The following is a 14,945-nucleotide window of genomic DNA, read 5'->3' on the forward strand; positions in this document are numbered from 1 at the left end:
CTGCTCTTCCAGAGGACATGAGTTCTGTTCCCAGCTCTCATGGCCCACAAATACCCATGACTCCAGAGAATCTAACACCCCCCCCCCACACACACACACACATACCCTCTGAGAAAGAGTGCCAGCACTCACCACTCTCTGCTTCCTGAAGGCAGACATCATATCAGCTGCCTTACTTTCTGCCTGGTGCCTTCCCTGCCATGATAAACTGCTCAATCAAGCCCGAGCCCAGACAGACCTCTCCTTCCCTCGGCTGCCTCTGTCAGGTGTTTAGGATACCAAGCAGAGATGTAACTCCCACAGCTGCCACTGAGGACACTAAGGTGCCAGCTCCCGGGTGCCTCACTGTGATGAACTAGCCTGTACACAGATTCTAAAATGGGAAAGTGAGGCTCACGGAGGTGGGAGTAGGGTTTGCACTCCAAACTACTAATCCAGTAGCAGAGCTTCCAACCTGGACCCTTGGGAGCAATCACTACAGTGGCTTCCCTGAGGGGAACCAGGGTGGCACAGGGTCAGAAAAGAGACTTCCTGCTGGCGCACGGTCCCTCCAGGAGAATATCACAGCCCCTTTACAGAGCACAGGACTGAAACTGATCCCCATCCTTGGAAGAGCCAGGATCTCCCAAGTTCTCAGTGCCGGGCTGGGTGGGAGGCAGGTGGAGGGGCCTGGGCAGGACGAGCCCTGAGCCGGGCCAGGCTGGAGAACACTTCTGCTGGCATTTCCTTCACTGGCTGGAGAGCTCTCAAGAGCAAAAGACCAGAGAGCAAGCTGTGGCCAGGAGATGCCAATCTCATGCCATTCCCACCTAGGGAAAGATGTGGAGTGCTGCAGCGACCACAAGGGGTGGTCCCTGGGTGGAGGACCCAGCACAGCAGGTGCCTGGTTCTCTGTTCTCCTTTGGGCAGTAAAAGGGAAGGAGGGAGGCTGCAAGCGTGAGCTAGCTCTCCTAAGAACTTACTTCTGGAAAGGAACTTTTCTGGCAGCTGCCAGCACTTCTCCCCTGTTCTGGGTGGAACATGGGATATTTGCTTGATACCTAGGCACTGAAGAGAACCCAGAAGTTTCCACACTTTGTATAGGGTTAGACTTTGCATTGTAGACTAAGCTGAGCCCTCAACCTTCTGCATATGTGTTGTGTTGGCTCAGTCCCTCTGCCTCTAGCCCATTCCTGCCTACACCCTGCCTTTTCCTTAAACACAGCAGGCCCCTTACATCCTGCTGCATTGGGGGACAAAAGCTCAGAGACAGATCCCTAGAACCCTCAGAGCCCAGGCCACAAACACCTCGCCATACACTTAGGCACTCCCAGGTTCGACTCCTGTGACATAGAACATCCTGGTCCGAGTATCCCTGTCCAGACCTGCTGTAGCTAGTTCCACAGGGTAGAAGAAATTATTTTAGATCAAATAAACTGTCCTGAGGGCAGTGGCAGCCCCTGGTGGCTCTTCTGTGCCCATGCTAGAGACATGGGACAGCAGTGAGGCCAGCCATAAGATGTGTGAGCCCCATGCTATTATTGCACAAGGTATGGAGGAGGGGGCATGAAGGCTCCATTGTTCAGAGGAGGAGCAGGAGGCACTCAGTGCACCTCACCACTCTTTTGTTCTGTTGCTCAACAATGTTTGTCTGTTTATAAGACAGTCTCCCTACCCTCCCAGCCTGGGCTGGAACTTTCTGGAGGTGCTGGAAACACAGGTATACATCACTACAGTTTTCTTTTCTTTTTTTTTTTCCCTTAAAAATTTTTATCCTCAAAGTTTACTTGACAGTTGTGCAAACATCAAGTCATTAAACTATTAAACCCAGATGTTCACCCACAGCTATAGCTTCAAAATTGTGCACATGTACACATACACACACACAAACACACACACACGAGAGAGAGAGAGAGAGAGAGAGAGAGAGAGAGAGAGAGAGAGAGAAAGCAAGAGGGAGAGAGAGAGCGAGAGCACGAGAGCCAATGTAGAGATGGAAGGCGGCTCAAGAGGCCTTGGACCTGGTCTAGACCAAACTGGACAGAATGACAACTGGAACTTAGTTGGGAAGTGTGAGACTATTATGGGATTCATGTCAAGAGACAAATCTGAAAACTTCCTGGCTAAAGTACATAGTGCTCAGAGTTTGTTTTAAAAGGATCGGGACCACAGATAGCAGCTATTGTAAGTGGCGACAGGGACCTGGGGCAGGTAGGAAGCATAACATATGTCCCATGTTTATGAAGGTAGATGCCCAGATTATAGGAAATCTGTGGGAGCATGGCCCTCCCCGGCCACAATGTAACAACAGCAATGGGGACACTAATGACCCCTAATGACACAGCAACAGCCATTCCAGGCTGCACATACACATGCTAACTCACTCAATTCCCCAGCCTCCCTGGCAGGGAGCCAGTCATAACCCCATTGCCACATGTGGGCACTGGGACATCTGAGCCCAGGCCTTATCCAGAGAAAGAGAGGAAGCAGTCCTGGAGGAGGTGGAGGAGGCACAGCCAGAGCTGTCGGGGATTAAAATAAGGCACGCTCTTACAATGTGATATTCACATCTTTAACACAAGCCCTTGCTGGCACCAAGCTAGGGTCAGCAGACAGTGCAAACCCGAACAGTCAGAACTATAGCTGGCAGTGGTGACCAGACATGAGCCCACAGAGTGGTTAGAGGCTGCAGGTGACACAGCAACCCTAAGACACTGCATCCCTCAGTCCCAGGAGTGAGGGCAGGGTGGGAAGCAGGCCCAGTGACGTCAGCATCCTTCCCATGGGAACAATGTCCTGGGCCTGCAGACATATCCCCTCCAGCCTCCCAGGAGAAACTTCTGCCAGAGATGGGAAAGGCACACATGGGCAAGATAGGGGGTGGGCCACAGCAATATGCATGTGCATGTGTGGTCGTGTGTAAGTGTGTGCAGAGTATTGCTCAGTCTTCTGGATGGCTTAGGGATGGAAACCTAGAGCAGAGGCGGCATAGAAATCTACCATGGCCCTCCACCGCCCTGTCTGTGAATGCAAGTAACAGTCCTGCCTCCCCGGACTGTGCTGAAGTACAGGGAGGTCCTGACACATCCTGAAAGCTAATACAAGTGTGCCTGCCACTTTCTCCCTCAGGCCACCAGAAGCACTTTGAAAACCTCTATAGTGAGGGGTGGTGTTCAATGGCATGGGTCTGGGTCCCTGCATCCCCTAAACCTGGTGAGTCTTCCTGCTGATGTAATGGGACAAGCCAGGAACAAGCCAGGAACTCAGTCAGTCCTGAGACCTCAGGGGAAGGCAGAGAGAGGCTGACAGTGGGGCAGAAGGAGGGGCAGGGCCAGTGTCCAGAGGTCTCTCTCCAGGCCACCCTCCCCCACTTAGGGCCACCAGAAGTCTGGGCCTTGCTTAGGAATGCAAGGAATGAAATCATGCCTGGTGCAGCCATCTCTGGGTCCTTCCCCCTCCAGATACTTCCAGGACCCATGGGGTCCAGCAGCCAGCCAGCAGCCAGCCAGCAGCCTCTCCCAGAAGGACCTGTCTACACCTCCTCCCACTACCAGCCCTCTTCTCAGAGTTCCACTCCCAAAGCCCTTGTCCCTTCAGGACCAGCAGCTTCTAGGACCAGGCAAGCATTCCCCACAGGGTCCTACTCAGGATGTGGTGGGCGGCTATGAGCAGCCACGTTACAGGCAGCTGCGGGGCTGATATCCAACAGGCCAGCACCTGCAAAGGCTTCAAGGGGTGCTAACCTCTAAGCCAGGTCCCCCAGAAGAAGCAAGGTGAGAACACTAGGCAGACAATAACTGGAGGAGGTGACAAAGGGACAGTGACTCTGGCTGGCTCATAGGAGATGCAGGGTATCCCCAAATCCTGCTAAGCCTACCAAGGGCCACCCTGGTTTCCTCCTGCCACACTCTGGGGAGACCCTAGCAGAGTCTTCCACATTTCTCCGCCTGTTCCATGATAATTAAACAGTAAGCTGATTAGTCAAGGAAAACCTTTAATTAGCCCCTGAAATTGTTCAGGAAAATTACAGCTTCTCTGGGCACCCTACCTATCTTCTGCAAGGCCCAGGATGGAGCCACAGAAAAAGCAGGGGATTGCGGAGGTCTTTACACTGCAAGGTCAAATTTGAGGAGCCAGGCATCTTATGGAGTGAAGGGTGGAGACCCCACTATAAAGTGGCTGGAATAAACCCACAGTAAGCAGGCAAGGGCCCTGCTGCGAAAGCATGACACTGTTCTGAGGGCCAGGAGAGAAGACATAAATAAAAAGACGGACTGGGAGGCTAGGAAGGCAAGACTGCCCAATGGGTACCAACCCAAGTCCAAGCCCCAAAACCCACGTAAAGATGGAAACAGAAAGCCAATTCACAGTGATGTCCTCTGGCTCCACAAGCACACTATAGCACACTTGTGAACTCTCATACACATGCACTATGCACACATCCTCGTGATAGTAATGAAAGTTTTAAAAAAAAAAAGGGCAAAAAGAAATGAGAAAATGCACCACCTTGCAAACAAAGGCTCTTATTCAGAAATGAGAAATGAAAATTAAAAGGGCAGATAGCCTGAGGGCAGAACAAGCAGGTAACTTGACCGGGCCTTTGAGTTTTGAAGGCCACGAAAAGCTGTCCTGCTTGATGGCTGCCAGGAAGGTGCCAATCGCATGGGAGGAGACACCAGGATAATCTTGGCACCAGGCTGTGGCTGTACCAAGGAATCCCCACAGGTGTGAGGCTCAGATTCTCATCTGGAAAATGGGTCACATGGTGTGGCACCCCTGGGATGCCAGGAAGGCCCGGGCTGCAGTGTGGCCATCTGGTCAAGTCCCTGCTAATTATTACCAGCCACATTAAATTCGGCCCAACTTGGGACCTGATCCCCAGTGTTCAATTCCTCAAAGGCCCCGCTAGGCTCTTCCCAAGGAACATCCACAGGAACTAGGGCCAGATGGCTCTCTAGGTGGCATGCCCATACTTGGGTTTCACAGTACACACTCTGACAGTGACTTCCAGTCAGTGTAACTCACTCTGCCAGTCCCCCAACATTTAGAACCACTGTATACAAACCAATGAGAACATAGTAAGGGACAAGGTGACAGCACGGAACCTCTACCCCAGCCTACCAATGTGAAGATAGGCTATGGAGGAATGCACCATAAACCTTCAGGGACTACGCCACAACAGGATCTGAGCAACTATGATGTGAGTACAAGGACAAGCAAGCTGGGTTGTCAGCTGCATGGTGTGTGTGTGTGTGTGTGTGTGTGTGTGTGTGTGTGTGTGTGTGTATGTGTGTGTGTGTAGGGGTGCTATTGTAGACTTGTGGTTAGGAGTCCCCTAAAAGAGGGTAGAGACTTGACAAGATGGCCAGGGCTGTCAAAAGGATAAAGGCTCTGAAGTAGGACTTAGCCTGGAATGTTCCGGGAATTCTTTGGTAGAGAAGAGTCAAGAATAATAGGGTGAGGGCTGGGTGTCTAGGGCCTTGCAAGAGGTCCTCAAAGGGCATCCTCTGGCTGTGCTGGACTATGGGGGCTGTGGGAAGGGGGGATAAGAGAGTCCGACTCATGGGCTAGTGGAAAGGAGGAAGGCAGGAGCAGTTTGAAGAAGGGGGTGGCAAGGAAAAAACGCACCAGGAGTCAGCTTATACTGGGAGAGAGGACAATACTAAAGGGGGAGGGGGTAAGAGGAAGGAGGCGTGAGGACCAGACCAAGGTGTACAAACCAAGGAAGACTGTTCCTCAAACCCACTGCCAGGAAAGGTAGTGAGAGGTGACAGCCTGGTTCTGGTTACTTGTGTGATTCTTTAGTCAAGGTCTTCGTCCCTAAACTAGACTGGATTAGCATGGGATCCCTGACTCTTGGCCCGTCCCACATGGACCTCCACCTAGCTCCTCCCACCACTACCACCACCACCACCAGCTTAGAGCTTGAATTCACAGAAACATGGCTGAAAAAGGGTTGTCCCAGCTTTTTGGAGGTTGAGACAGGAGAATTGTTGTGAACTTGAGGCTAGTCTAGGCTATGCTGTCAGATACTGTCTCAAAATATGCAAAACAATAGATAAAACAAATAAAACCTGTCCAAAGTCAACTAGAAAGTCTGACCACACCAGGAGGCTGTGGACTAAGCCAACTCTCACCATGATCAAGTTGTCTCCTGATGGTGAGGACACCCTGGCCTCTGCTCCTGGGAGTGGTCTGTGGGAAAAGGCTGGCAAGACAAGGGACATGAGAGACCCTGAGAAGAGTGGACATACACACAACCCAGCACGGCAGGGGACTCAGAAACAGATGCGGTATAGCAACGAGATGAAGGAAGTGTTATTTTACAGCCAGACAGATCTATCTCACAGGGCTGAGGGGAAAGAATGGAGGTACAAAGACTGGAAGATTCCGTGTATATGAGCCTGAAAGCAGCCATGATGGCTCCAGGATTCAGGAGGGCACACACACACCATGGCCACCAAGGGTGGGATAGCCCCATGGAGGGCATGATTTGAGGGGAGATGAGTGGGCTCTAGAGTTCTGTGCCTCTGAGCTGGGGCTAAGCATGCAGAGCCACCTTACAATTCCTGGTTCATATAACTGTATTTTATGTATCGTTCTACATTTGACAGTAACAAGCCTTTTAAAACCAATAGAACTGAGACTTGAGGAACTAGCTCAGTGGACAGAGAACCTGTTCAGCAAGCACAAGGACTCAAGTTCAAGTCTCTCACACGCAAGTAAAAAAACTAGGTAGGCTACATAGACCTGTAAGCCCATGGGTAACAGACGGGAGGCTCCTGGGAACCTTCTGGCAAAAAAGGCAAGTTTCTATTCTGTGAGAGATCCTGTCTCAAAGCAAGGGCAGAACTCAATAGCAACCAAGTCCTGCTGTGGGTCCTGCATACACTGGGTACACAAAAAGCAGTGCAGTTGGGTTGGAGGGCGTGGCTCTGAGGTGGAGTCATTAGCTAGACTCCATCGTGAGGGGCTGGGGGTATGGCTCAGTGGTAGTTCTATAGTTCTGCTAGTGCCTAGATCTTCCAGTGAGGGACGGTGTACTTGTCTCGGTAATGAGTTCTTGTCTTTCATGCACGAAGGCCCTGGCTTTAATCCCCAGCACCATGCACACACACTAAGTAGTAATGCTGTATGTGGACACAGCATTTTGGTTGAATAATCTCTGAGTGGCTGCTGTGGAGATCTGTGGGGAAAGAAAAGGCAAGGGCTGTGGAGACGTGTGGGCAGCAGGGAGTGGGAGATCCCTCAAGGGAGGAACAACACTGCCTGAGGGAGTCCCTGGTGTGTGTGTGTGTGTGTGTGTGTTTGTGTGTGTGTGTGTGACTCTGTGGGGAAGTCTCCAGTGTTGTATTTTCTTGCCCTGGCCACATTGACTGCTAACTGTGGGGACAGACAAGAGGGGCAAGCCTTGGCATCTCCACTGGCCAGGACGGTTGGCCACTCTGTCCTGTGGGAGTGGTGAAACCAGACTAGGACTCTGGAAACCTGCACAATGGGACTTTTTCAGAGTTCCTAGGGCTGGGAGGGGTGGAACATCCTCTCTGTGAAAGGCCCCACCTGTCTTGGTCCCTTCAGAGCTGCCCTGCAGCCTGGAATGAAAACACCAGGAAAGATGAGCCTTCTTAGCACTGGGAGTGGCCCTAGTGCTAGCCACAGTTAGCAGCAGCCCTCCTGGGTCTAATCTCCAATCCTGCTTACAGTGGCCAGTTGTTCTGAACAGCATTCCAGGCTATCATTTCCTGCCCTACAAATGGAGATGTGTGACACCTGGGTTGATGACAGTAAGTTCAGGACATACTCAGAACAGGGACTGGTGGCTCACACCTGTAAACCCAGCACAAGGGATGACAGGACAAGAAGACCACTAACTAGTTTGAGGCTAGCATGAGCTACAGTGAGCTCCAAGCTAACCTGGGCTACAAACATACAAACAAAAACCACAAAAACATGCAACAAAGAAAGAAGCACTGAATATTAAACCCAGCAGTCAACAACCTCTGCCACGGCATTTGCCTGTTGAATTACCCGTATGTCCCCCGAACAACCCGCCGGGGAAGTAGCTCTGCGGTTATCTCTATTAAGATAAAGTCTAATTAGCCCAAGCTGACCCTGAACTCAGTCCCTCTGCTTGCCTCCTGAATGCTGGGATCACAGGCACACGGCACCACACCCAGCCAGGAGGCATCAAAGGATGCTGAAGTACCTTTCAACAAAGCACTCATTTAAAGGACTCAGAACAGTGAGCACCTAGGTCACCAACCCGGGGTCCACAGTCAAAGTGCCGGATGACATCCTGCCGGAAGGCAGCAGCAGACTGTGTGGTCCTGAGACCCTGGGGGTGGGAGCACAGTATCCAGTCAGCGCCGACCTGGCAGGCTGCAGGGCTTCAGGTGCACAGCACTGACCCTCACGCTCAGCTCTAGACACTCACACCAGCACAGTCTCGTCTGGTTACTCAGCCATCCGCAGCATGGAAAGGGCAGGGTGCATGGGGGCCACGGGGTACTCAGGGATGCACTCGGTTGTGGCCCAGAGCTTTAGCACAAATGAAAACTACAAGCCAGGTGTGTCCCTGCACTTGGGAGGTCATGCAGGAGGGTCATAGAGAGCTTGAGGCTGCCTGGGCTACAGCAGGATACTCTGTTTCACAGCGGGGTGAGGGAATAGGAGGACCACTTCAGTGGAAATAGAAGGGAAGGGAGTGCTTGCAGGAACAAATGTGGTGAGGAGGAGGAGGAGAATCTCTGGATCTGGGGACAATGGGCTGTGCTGGGAAGGTGACCAGCATCCTGGCCACTCTCCGTCCTGACTGCGTGGTTCCCAGTGACTGTGTAGAGACTAGGTAATCCACACACATGCAGAACAATGTGTCTTCCTATGAGAGTGCAGGAAGAGAAATGAGGTCAGTGACAGATGGTCTTCAGGGTCCTTGCACACAGCCTGATACCCGTGCAGGAGCTGGAGGTGGCCTGGGGGTGGCGAGGGGAGGTTCTGAGTACTGCAGCTATGCTTTAGGGAAAGGCAGGGTCAGGGCGCCAGGAGGCACACCTGGGAAAGCCATCAAGTTTGAGGTTATGGAAGACTCATCAGGCTCTGAGCTGAGGAGTCCTTTGCATGCAGTCGTCCTTCACATCTGCCTGGGGCTTGGCGAGCAGGGAACTGAAACCACCCCCATTTCACCAGGGAGGAGGCCGTCTCTTCCCCAGAGGCTCCTCATAAGGGGGACCGGCCAAGAGACATGCCAGTACTGTACATTAGTCAGGGAAGTCCCCATTGTCCCTTGGATTGCTGGAAAAGAGCAGGACACCAGCAGTCCCAGGAGACGGGTTGTAATGAGCTGTGGCTTCTGTCCTACTGTCACTGTGTGCTCCCTTGGGATCTGGGGAATTCCCCTCTGACCTTCCTCAGAACCTCCCACCCCCACCAAACTTTCCTGTGAGCCAAGTTGTCCAGCAGACAATAAGCTCTGGCCCCGGGTGAGCAAGGGGGCAATCCATTTCCCTGGCCATGACTTGGAAAGGGACAGCTTCCTACTGGCGACATCTGTGGCTACCAGTCTGATAGGGAGATGTAAGAAACAGCTGCTGGGGACACCCCTGACCGGCGTCTGGCCAGGAAACATAGCTCATCATAAGCCACAGGCCAAGAAGTGGTGCATAGTGGTGTATAAGGAAGGGCAGGGTCACAGTAGTACTGGCGGGGACACGAACTTAACATCCATCACTTCTCATGTTCAACAGGTCCCCAGAGAACTTGTCTGAAAAGGGACCTGGGTGAAATCCATGGGGATGGAAATGAACACTGCCCAACCAAAGCTACTTTAAAGTCACTGAAGGCTGTCAGGAGGAACAGTGATTTTGGAGCCTGAAGCCAGGGTTCAAATCCTGCCTCCCTCTGTTACTTGCATGCTAGGTACCTTAGACAAGTCTGTCTCTCTGGGTCTGTTTTCTCTTGACTAAAGACTGTTGCAAGATCAGGTGAGCTAACATGGGGGAAGAATGCACACAGGCCTCCCTCCATCATCGCTTTTCCCTTTCAAAACATCCTTGCTGCCTTGGCTTTGGGGGGTGGGGGATCGTACCTCCTGCGTTAGGCACGCACCATCAGCTCTGGTTTTATATGATCCTAGGATGGAACCCAGGCCTCTCCCCGTGCAAGGCAAACATTCCAAACACTGAGCCACATCCCAGCTAGGCTAAGCAAGCTTTACAAAGGGATCCTGGTGGGTGCCACCCAGGCCCTTCCTATGATGTGCCTGGCCCCTGGCATTTATACCTTCAGTACCCACCCCCTGCTTTATTTTCCCACTCTTTGAAAGCTCATTTTTTTTCTCAATCAGATGTCTCTTTCTCAAAAAAAAAACCCTCCCCATTGCCTGAACCTCCTCCTCTGACCTATGTGGTGTCACCGTCCAGGAACAAATCTGACAGGCTCCGTTAGCTCGCTATGCAGCAACCACTCAGGCAGAGTGTAAATAGGCTCACCCCTACCAAGTCAGGCCTTTTCTCAAATGTCTACCCTGGAAGGTGCTCCTCATGGGAGAGTGGTCAAGGCCGTGGCCAATGTTATATATGTCTTAGAGAGTAACAGCCAAAGCCCTGAAGCCTGCTAGATGGGCATCATGGTCAAGTAGTCACAAAAGCCATCTCCCTGGGTGTGCAATGCCTGGCAGAGTGGGGCAGTCCATCATGTCTAGGTGGAGGAAATCACTGTGGCCAAAGGCACAACAGTCACAGCAGGTGGGTCAATGAAAGCACCTCTGCGCACTGCTGGGCACAACCTCTAGGAGAGTAATGCCCCAGCATCAGGGCCCAGTGTGAGCTCCACCACAAGGAGTAAGTCAAGACACACTATGGCTATGGCCCACAAGGAAACATTCTAGAATATTCATCACAGCACAGTGACAGCTCAGCAAGGAACTGGCCGTGTGGCCACCAAAACGTGATGACTCCTATGTGATGGATCATGAGAAAGAAATACTGAACAGCATGGAAATCAGGGGACCATCCAAGGCTGCAGAACACTGTGACATGTTCAGATGACACTGTATCTGTGCACAGTGAAACAGCAGCAGACATGAGACAAACAGGGGCATTCAAAGGACAGAGGTCAGATCTGGATCTGTGGAATGGGTGGGTCAGGTGGTGCTGATGCAGAGCCGGCATCTGTTAGGCTGCTGTCCTCTAGGTAGTGACGGCCGGCGGCTTTGCTGATCCAGTTCCTCAGGGAAGCTGGGATGGAGCGGGGTAATGTGCTGGGTGGATGGCATCCCTGGCTGGACTCCTGTGGCCTGACAAGGAGGGCTGGGCATTCCCTAACACTGAAAGCTTGCTTTTCTCGATAGCCCACCATAGCACATAAAGAACAAAATTAGTCAATATAAAAACACTTGCTCAGGACCCAAAGACAAGGCAGGGGCCTGAAACTGGGTCTCCAACGGCACAACCCCCATCTCTCCTTATCTGTGCCAAGCTGGCACCACAAGGCTGGGAATTTGGGTGACCTCACAGATCTGGTGCTGGTAGTATGCCAGCTCTCTGACACAGTCGGGTGCAGACAGGGGGTGGGGGTGGGGGTGGGTTGGCTGTGGAGAAAGTTGGGAGGCAGCGATGAGACTAGTACTTCCACAGCATGCCAGGCTGCCCGGTGCCTATCTTACCCTCCACAGCCAGCACTGTTCTTAGGTCCACTTTACACAGGAGGAGACGGAGGCACTTACTATACGTGGTCCTTCCCAGGTTGAGCCACTAGCAGGCCAGGACCTTTGCCCTTTCTGACCTTGTGTCCCTTCCTGTCCCTCCTACTCATCTTTCAGAGCTTCCTTGAGGGACTTTCCAAGGACAGGAACCTCAGGACAGACCCAGCATATACAGGCACTCTCCCTGTCCCTGCTCCATTTAGGCTCAGTGTCCTTGGCTGAGGGCTGGTCTTAGTACGCTCCTATGGGAGTGACCAAGCAGGCATTGAGGGTAGGGCTGAGTGCCTCTTGTCCCCTTGCTACAGTATCTGAGGACACCCCCCCACACACACACACACACAGACACTCTGCGGCCAGCTGATGCTCCAGAAGCGCCCAGAATCCAGCAGGAGTGCATATGGCCCCAAGAACCGGGAGAAGGCAGAATGGGCTCTCCCATGGAGGCCAAAGAAAGCAAAGCCAAGAGCTGCCCACGGTTGGCTAAGCATGAGTGAGAGAAGTGGAAAGATGGCTGACAGGAGGTCAAAACCCTGGAAGGAGGACCAAGGCTCAAACTGTAAAGCGTTTGGGAACCACTGAAGGCCACAGGGAGAGCTTGTGGTGTCAGGAATAGAGAGCGCCTAAGGTCACACCCACCCAATCAGAGGCTCACTGGACTCTGGGCCACCCACCAGCATGCCACTCCCATAGGCCCAGTGGAACCTCCCCTCCCAGGTCACACCCTTCCAAGGAGGCTAAACAGACACTCTGTTCCCACCCAGGGAGTGGCTTCCAGGAACAGACCTCCTGGGAAGTGGACCCTGTGGCAGGTAGCAGACCAAAGCTCCTTTCTCTTAACAAAGCTTTCTTGGCATTACTTTTTCTACCTGGAAAACAGGGGTGTTCTCTAACACCCAACTCACCCATCTCACAAGATAAGGGATGAAACAAGACCAGGCATACACGGTGCGCTCGCTCGCTCGCGCTCTCTCGCTCGCGCTCTCTCGCTCGCGCTCTCTCGTTAAACATTTACCAGCACCAAGATTTTGTGAAAGGCAGCAGGAGACAGAAGCACTCTGGGACAGAGCTCCGGAGCTGGAATCCCAGCTGCTCACCTTACTTCATTAGCTGACCTGGGGCAAATCACTTAGCTTCTTAATAACAGCTTTGGCTCCAGTGATGCTGTACTGCGCGCTAAATGAGTACATACACAGAGCTTTAACGCGGAGAGGGAAGCCCAGCCTATCATCAGTGTTTTATCAGTGTGTGGCCTTCATTATCAGTGGGAAGGGGCTCCCCTTCTCCTCCCACCACACACACCAGGACACACTTTCGAAGGCTCTGTTAGATGTCCCTGGTCCCCCTCCTCACCGCACGTGCCCCACTTGAGTTTTTAGTTTCTGGCCCTCCCAGAACATCTTCACCCGTCAGATTTTTATCTTCGTACCTTCTACCTAAGGGCTGTCTCAGACACCCCCCCAAAACCTAAAACTCAAGCACCTCCTCCTCCTCCTCCGGTTGAGGCTTTTAAATCTTTGACCGGGCAGCCGCCCACTTCTCTAGGTTGTGACCTCCAGCCCTGACAGACACACCCTCTTCTTAAGTTACTCTGAGCGCCCCCTTTTATGAGACCCGTTCCGAGCCCCTCCTATGCGCCCCCACTTAGTATTCCAAACTTTGCACAAATTTCAAACCCGGCCACGCCCCCTCCACCGGTCTAACCACTGGTCGCGACAGTCCCCTCCCCTTTCCCTCATTTTTGGGCCCGCGACCCTTTTCCACGCGACCCTCCCCTCCAAGAGTGAACTTTGACCCGACCGGCCCCGCCCCCTTCCGAATAACCGCTCTCCCACGGCGCGTGCCCAGACCCACCCGCCCCCAGCCACAAACCCCTTGCACGGTAACCCCCTAACCTACCGGCTTGGCGCCGCGGTCGCTCGCGGCCTAGCTGCCTGGCCCAGAACTCTGTGCCCGCGTACCGCCCTCAGCGGTCTCGCGCCGCCGCCGCCGCGGCTACTGCCGCCGCCATGTTGAATCCCCAATGAACATCCGGGGCCTCCCCTACTCCTCGCCGCCCACTAGTCCCCATGGCAACGGAGCTGACCGGGTGATGGGCGGGGCCTACTCGGAGGCGGGGCAGCGAGCCGGGCAGGGTTCCCTAAAACCACTGATTGGTGCGAGTGGCCCAATCGGAGACCGCTAGGTGGAGAATGAAGAGCAGAGATTGGGAAGTTTTGAAAAGGTGCGGGATCGTTGACTCCCCGCCCACTCCGCCTCTTAAAGGGGAAATAACGACTTTCGCGTGGCAGAGTCCCACGGGCTCCCAAAAAAGTAAAGTGGAATACGAGAACATAAAGGCCAGAAACAGTTCTTAAGCACTTATTATGCCTTTGTTAGCACGCGACTAGTTCTGCTGTAAACTGTTAACACAACCCTGTTGTTGTAACACCCATTTTACAGGTAAACAAGCTAATAGGATGCTAGTTGGTTTATGACTACTGAAAGCAAGTTTTGAATGAAGCTCTGTCCGAATCTGGAAATCTGACACTATTTGATCTTAATCTTTTAAATAAGTTTTTTTTTTTTTAAGTCAGTCAATCACGAGTGTGTGAGATGCATCAGTGGATAGAAGGCGCTTGTTGCCGAGCCTGAAGTTTGATCTCCTGGACCCACACGGTAGAACTGATTCCCAGGAGTTGATCTGTAGCCTCCACAAGAGAGCCATAGACATAAAATAGAGGGATAAGTGTAATTAAGTGTTTTTAAATTAATCAAAATGGAAAACACAGCGGAAACAAAGCCCATAAACTAATACACCCTTCCACCTATGGGTTCATTAGGTCTTACTGAAAAATTTAAAAATGCTTTCTCATCAAGGATTTTGAGGGTTTTATTTGTTTATTTGGGTATCAGACACTGAACTTAGGGCTTTTATACAGGACAGGCAAGCAGTAGTACTAGGGAAGTCCCCGGCCCTAGAGAATTCTAGGCAAATGCTTTCCCCAGCTGAGCCCCTTGGGAGACTGAGGCTACAGGTTTTCCCAAACAGGCTTTCTCTGGTTCTTTTCACGGGCTTTTTCTTCTGTCTGGAAGATTCTCTTCTTTAAGCATCCTCCTGACTCCCAGGGTTCCTTTGGGTTTTTCCTCAAACATTATGTTCTCTAAGGGGCAAAATGTCCTACCTTGTGCTATTAAATCCTTTGCCAGCTTCTGGCAAAGCTTCCTTTCCTTTGCCGCCTGTGGTTTTGTGTTTGGCTGGCTGGTTTTGGTTTCGTGAGACAGGGTC

At 52.3% G+C, this 14,945-nt stretch overlaps 1 protein-coding gene across 2 annotated transcripts in view; it reads right to left on the reverse strand.

The window, feature by feature from the left end:
• Positions 1–13,726, reverse strand: part of Pak4 (p21 (RAC1) activated kinase 4) — a 39,366-nt gene extending 25,640 nt beyond the window's left edge. For both annotated transcript variants that reach the window (NM_027470.3, XM_017312296.1), the window contains exon 1: positions 13,577–13,726. The gene's annotated coding sequence lies outside the window, so the exon portion shown is untranslated. The remainder of the gene's footprint in view (positions 1–13,576) is intronic.
• Positions 13,727–14,945: the final 1,219 nt, after the last annotated feature.

Source organism: Mus musculus, chromosome 7 (genome assembly GCF_000001635.26).
Source record: "Mus musculus strain C57BL/6J chromosome 7, GRCm38.p6 C57BL/6J".
In the NCBI taxonomy this organism is placed as follows: Eukaryota; Metazoa; Chordata; class Mammalia; order Rodentia; family Muridae; genus Mus; species Mus musculus.